Source organism: Oryctolagus cuniculus, chromosome 13 (assembly GCF_964237555.1).
Source record: "Oryctolagus cuniculus chromosome 13, mOryCun1.1, whole genome shotgun sequence".
NCBI classification, from domain to species: domain Eukaryota; kingdom Metazoa; phylum Chordata; class Mammalia; order Lagomorpha; family Leporidae; genus Oryctolagus; species Oryctolagus cuniculus.
Genome location: NC_091444.1, coordinates 96,414,647 through 96,421,617, shown reverse-complemented (window position 1 = coordinate 96,421,617; position 6,971 = coordinate 96,414,647).

Sequence of the window (6,971 nt, the reverse complement as noted above, 5' to 3'; positions counted from 1 at the left end):
AAATAATGGAAAAAACAGTTGTATAATTGTAGAATTTTTTGAGAGAATGAGATGTCTATATATTAACGACAATTTTTTTAAATAAAAGTTCCTAAAAGAGAAAAAAAATTGCAAAGCAGTGTTTTGTTATTTATTTATTTATTTATTTATTTATTTATATAAAGGGGACAAGTTTCATGTTAACCATGATCAGCGTGTTTGGTTAACAACAGTTTACAGCACCCAGCGGGTGCTCAAGGTCAGCACCCACATCATCATGAGCTTCCCACGTGGCCCACGAGCTGGGCACTGGGCCTCAAGCACAGGAGGGGAAGGCTCAGAAGGGACTCAGTAGTTAAGAGCAGGCAGTTTTCAAAGGCCTGCAAGAAAAGCCAAACTCTTCAGCTCCCCCACGCCTAAGCACCAATGTCCTCCAGGGGGCCACTCTCTCCTGCCCTGCCCCACCACATGCTCTCACTGGAGTGGGCTCCCTTCACAGTTGATCTCTGCGAAGGAGCTATGAGCATGCATACCTGCCCCAGGACTACTGACTCTGATTCCTAAATGGGTGAATTATATGGTGTAGGAGTTATATCTCAACATCAAGAAGAAAGTAATTTAGGAAGGAAACTGATGAGCCTTGATTATTGTTTAGGTGTGAAATAATACTGGCAGGGAAAATCAAGTTGTGTTGTGTTTTGTATTTGATTACTCAGTGGGGCAGATGGGAGTGACATGAAACAGAAAACATACAAAGCTTATATAAGGAGGTGACATATAAGGAGATGACAAGCTTAGAACAAATTTGATCAGCTGGAGATGAAGCTGTATCACTGAAGCTCAAGAGCAACCCCTAGGCTGGAGAAGATACACTTGGAGCCAGAACCATTACAATGGGTCATTGAAATCATTGAAGCGGGCAAGAAAGGACCAGGCAGGAGTCTGAGGGCTTCTGGTGTGTAGAGTCTTGCATGGGGAGTGGAATCACCTAAAGGGAGACAATTTCTTGAGACAGCACATATAAAAAATCAAAGTCATGTGTAACATGTGTCAACTAAAGCAAGACTTCCAGTTGGTGGAGTTTCATTAATGTGTTTAGAAAACCCAAGAATCAGGAGGGAAATGGAGGCCTTATAGAGAAAGCAATACATTCTCTTTCTTCAAGTGATGTCCATTTTTCCTAATTGTGTTATTTTAGAATGCTAAGTTTGCACAAGTAAAACCAAAATAATTTCAAAATATCATATATAAAAGAGATGCTTGGTCAAAATTGTCACTCAGTGCTAGCAAATTTCATTTGTCACACTGCTGCTAAAAGCTTTTCAAATGAAAGATGGTATCTTTCTAAGGAGTCTATAAAGTTAATATTATTTTAAATCAGTGATTCCTTATCAAGTCAATTTTCAGAAGGAGGTCAGTTTTTTTAAAATATTCTATTACTGGATATTTGAAAAAGTTTATATTCCTACCTAGTGTTCAGAGTAACTTCATTAATATTTACAACATGCTGCTTAGAATGTGCTTTTTCGCCAGCACCACGGCTCACTTTGCTAATCTTCTGCCTGTGGCACCGGCACCCCAGGTTCTAGTCCCAGTTGGGGCACTGGGTTCTGTCCTGGTTGCCCCTTTTCCAGTCCAGCTCTCTGCTGTGGCCTGGGAGTGCAGTGGAGGATGACCCAAGTGCTTGGGCCCTGCACCCCATGGGAGACCAGGAGGAAGCACCTGGCTCCTGGCTTTGGATCAGCGCAGCACGCCGGCCGTAGTGGCCATTTGGGGGGTGAACCAATGGAAAGGAAGACCTTTCTCTCTGTCTCTCTCTCTCTCACTGTCTAAATCTGCCTGTCAAAAATAATAATAATAATAATAATAATAATAAAGAATGTGCTTTTTCAAGAAAACTCACTGGGACTACTTGCCTTGGAAGTTACCTGCTTTTCAAAAGTAGTATACCAAGAGAAAAAGGTACTCTAACACATTGTTTGTAGAATGTAAACTGGTACAATCACTATTGAAGACAGTATAGTGATTCCTCAGAGTCTTACAACTGGTTTACCATATAAGCTAGCCATCCCATTCCTGGGAATTTACCCAAAGGAAATGAAATCAGCATAGGAAAAGGTTATCTAAATTATCTGTACCCCCATATGTATAGCAGCTCAATTCACAATAGCTAAGATATGGAATCAGCCCAGTTGTCCATCAACTGATGATTAGATAAAGAAAATGTGTGTGTGTATTTGTATATATATAAATGTGGCATATGTATAAATGTGGCATATAAATAAATGTGGTATTTTATATATTATATATATGGTATATAAATAAATGTGACATTATATATAGATAGATAGATATAGCTACTACTCAGGCATAAAAATGAATGAATTCCTGACTATTGCAACAAAAAGACACAATTATACACAACTATGCTTAGTGAAATAATGCAATCATGACCAATATATGTATTTTCTCTGATTTGTGTTCACTAATATATACAGTACAAAAATATAGTATATGTGATTGAAATTGACATCTTGAGATTTGATGATTGTTTATAGCCTTTTTCTATACTCTTAGGTACAGTGGTCTTTAATTCTTTAGTGGAGGATTAGCTTGTGACTATAAAGTAAATTGAAAGTATGTCATTGCAAAAATCAAAAGAAAACAAGAAAGGAAGAAGGGATGCAAAGGGAGGCATGACCATGGGAAGTATCATTTGGTACTTAAAACTGTATATATGAAGTACAAGAAATGTCCTCTTTATATAAGTAAATGAATTTATTTTTAAAAAATAATCAAATGAAGCATTTACTAAAACTTTTCCAAAGTATTTACTTGTCTTTGCTTCTAATCTCAGCCAATATTTAATTATTCAGGAGATGAGTATTTGTATGAACTTGAGTTCTGTATTGCTTTCTTCATGTCCACTTGATGATTTTACTGTGTATCAGTCCTTCTTCCATTAGAAAGGTCATGAAAGCAAAATTGAGGTAAGCTGAAACAATTAGTTAAAAGTTGGCTTTACTCTGAGTGTGCAGTTCCCTGCCCATCGATATGTGCTAGTGCTTGCAGGGCAAGTTCTGTCAGTAATCTATGGAGATCCTTTCTTCTGTAGGTGAAACCTGAAAGTTCTTGTGCAAAGACCATGCCTGACTCTGCTCTCTGTTTTATTCCTGAGTGTGTAATTCAGGAGACTTAAATAGATTCACACTGTGTAAAACCAGTGAGCAGAACTTTGCACACCCCTTCACTAAGTCTGTTTCTCCCTCCCTCTATCCTCTGGTTACCACTATTTTACTTCATGAATATAGCTTCCCCAACTCCATTTACTTTAGAAGACACTAAAGTGTGTTTTGCACAAATAAAGGAGCCAGCCATAATCCTTGACTGTAATGTGCACTCTTCTCCATTACTGCTTTCTTCATCCTTTCATTCACTCAGTCCTTCAGGACAAGCGAGTTTAGGGTGTGGTTTCACTGGTTGGTTGTATGGACATTTCTGCTCTTTCCTATTTCATGCTTCCTTGCTTTAACTCCCGCTCCATGCTCTTTCCCATGGTCTGAGAATGACCACCCAATAGTTACATTAACTCACGTGTAATTTTTAAAAAAAATTTTTTCTCTACTCTAGAGCTTCAAGCCCTATTTTATATTATACCATAATCCAACATTTGGGATCCTATTTTGGGCCACGCCCCATTCCAGCAAGGGACTGCCCTGCCCCAGCTTCTCTGGATATAACATGGGGAGTAGATGCCTCCAGCTAGGGCCAGGAAAGGGCCTCATGCATGTGGCAAACCCAAGAGGTGACTGCCTGATGAATTGAAGTCTCATGGATCAATCCTTTCTTTGAAAAGACCTTGGAAGGAGTCAAAAATTGCTTCCAGTATAAAGCAGATGCTCACAACCATAACTCTCATTGGCTTTGCACAACACACACACACACACACGCACAAACACACAAATAGGGTAGTTTCATATCAGATAAAACATGTAGACCCATGTTGCCAATACCATGCAGCAATATACAGAGAATAATCGTTTCCTCATTTAAGTAACTTGGTTATTTTCTAGTTTACTATTTATATTACATTTTGGTATTTGTATTTTATCTTCAATTATTATAAACTACACAAAATATAAAATCCATTTTATCATTTTGAAAGAATATATGTCAAGAGGGTCAAGTAACCATTCTCCACATTATTATTATTATTATTGCTTATTTTTAAAGATTTATCCATTTATCTGAGTCAGCATTCAAGAGAGGAAGAGAGAGAGAGAGAGAGAGAAAGAGAGAGAGAGAGAGGTCCTCCATCTGCTCATTCATTCTCCAGATGGTCATGATAACCAGGGCTGAGTCTGCCTGAAGCCAGGAGATAAGAGCTTCTTCTGGGTCTCCCACATGGGTGCAAGGGCCCAAAGCACTTGGACCATACTTCGCTGCTTTACCAGGCCATTAGCAGGGAGCTGGACTGGAAGTGGATCAGCCTAGAGTCCAGTAAGCACCTTTACGGAATGCTGGTGTTGCAGGTGGTGGCTTTATCCTCTACACCACAACACCTGCCCCTCCACATAATTTTTAGATCTGAGTAGTCAACTCTCCATTTCTACTTTTCCTTCAGTCCCTGGAAACCATTTTACTTTTAGATTCTGAGAATTTGACTCCTCTACATGCCCTGTACTATGTAGTTTAATAGAAACAAAAACAGGTGTAGATCAGAGAGCATACAGCCCTGATTTTACTAAGCACTGAAAAATGTTGACCCTAAACCATATCTCCTGCCCATTCTGTATGTATTTCACACAATCTATCATTCACTCTTTCTTTCACAAGTGTATTTCAGAAGGTGATGTAAGTCAAAGACAAAAAAGTGTTGATTGTAAATCTCTGTTGTTTCACATTTCATTCCTTCCTTTAGTTCCTGCTTATGGTTTGCAAGTCTCTGTCCACTTTTTCGGAGAACACTGAGCCAAAGATGTTATGACCTCAGTGTAATCTTTCAGAGGACATTCAAGGACGTTTTAGCCTCTAGTCCAATCTTATGTGAATGGAAGTAAGAGGAGGACTACTATACAGAAAGAGCACCTCTGGCTTCAGTGAGCTTAAAACACTGACTTCAGGTCTCCATTCTTGCTCATTATGCACTTTATTCATTCTCCCACTCACTAATTTATGCACAACAAATTTGTTTCAGTAAGTATGTGCTTACATCAGAGAGAAACACAGTTCAACCCCTTTTTTGTTTATTTGTTTTGAAGAACTACTTTGTAATTCCTTACAAATGTCCTACTCTATGGATTGAAGTGCATTTCCTTTTTCCTTTCTGAGAACACCTACCCAATGTTACTAGGAACTTATATGTGGGATTTCAAAAATACTCAACTCAGGAGTTCCTGTGCAATTGTTTCATTTTGCCATTTTCTACCACGAAATATTGCTTCTCACAATCCATTTGTGGCTCCCGATATATTCCAATGGCAAGAAACTGTCCCTGCTTCTCTGGAATCTGCTAATTAGCAGATATCCTGGATCTGACCAGAAAGTGGTTTACAGAGACTTCACACACAGGACCTAGGTGCTTTTTCATTGATGCCTACTGGCACCAACAATCTAGCAAACATTTTAGATGGGTTCAGAAACTTCTGCCACTTCAGATTGGGTGCCAGAACTCAAAGCCACAGACACACACCTGCATGTGTTTCATCTGTGAAAACGTTGAGGCTGATGTTACCAATATTATGAAGGAATGATATATGGAGTACAGACTTCCTAGCATACCCACTGCACATGGTTGAACTCTTGTCGCAGACCCAGGAGGATACAATCTGATGATTGGACCTCGCATTGGCAATCATTTCCTTAAAATATTTTAAAAGAATGCAACAAACTGTTCTACTTTAAGAAGCCTTGTGTTGAAGTCTTGTGTGTGTGTATGTATGTGTGTGTGTGTGTGTGTGTCTTTCTCTTTTGCTTTAGCACAAACACCAAAATTTGAGGTTCCTATAGGAAAAATCATCTAGACCATTGTGGCTACTATTATGAATAAACTAACAGACAGAATAACCAATTCGAAGTCTAAGCAACATTGTTATCTAACAGATTATTTTTAGTTAAGATATTAATTTGGTGTAAATATAATTTATGTTGTTACAGCATATTTAATTTTAAGCACAGACTAAAAGAATATCAAATATATTCACACAGAATGCCATAAATCTTTACAACTGTTCCCTACCGGCTACCTAGTTCTTCATTTCCTCCAAATAGTCCCTGGAAATAACAATTAGATCAGCCAATACTGTGATATTGACCCCTTTGTGGGTATTATATAATGGAGTTTGATTGAATGGAAACAAAAGGTGGACTGCTATACAGAAAAGTAACAGATCTAGCTTTAGTAAGCACTTTAAACACTGACTTTAGGTCTGTGTTCTTACTCTTTCTGTACTTTATTAATTCTTCCACTCACTAATTTGCCCACAATTAGTCTGTTTCAGGATGTGCTTAAATTACAGGGAAACAGAGTTGCGCACATTTGTGTTTGGAACAACTACTCTATAACTCCTTACTGAATGTCCTGCTCTATGGCCTGGACTCTTCTTTCTTTCTCCTTTCTGAAAACACATGCCCAATGTTAATTTGAGCTCATATGTAATATTTGAAAACACATCAGACACATTCTAAACTATACCCCTGTCCAATTTTTCTTTATGCTAGTTATAGTCATTTGTTGTTTCCACTAAGTATCCCAAGAATGACTATGATAGAGTCTGACAAACACAGGTATGCAGTAAAAAAGAAATAGATGATATTATTGAAACAAACAAGACTTGTCTCCATCAGGAAGGGAATATCTACATATTCAGGTGATCTATATGTGTCTTTCCAGAAAAGACAAATTATTGTTATTCAGGTGATCTATATGTGTCTTTCCAGAAAAGACAAATTATTGTGTAATGAAATTTCAGAGAGCAGTCTTATTTCTGCAA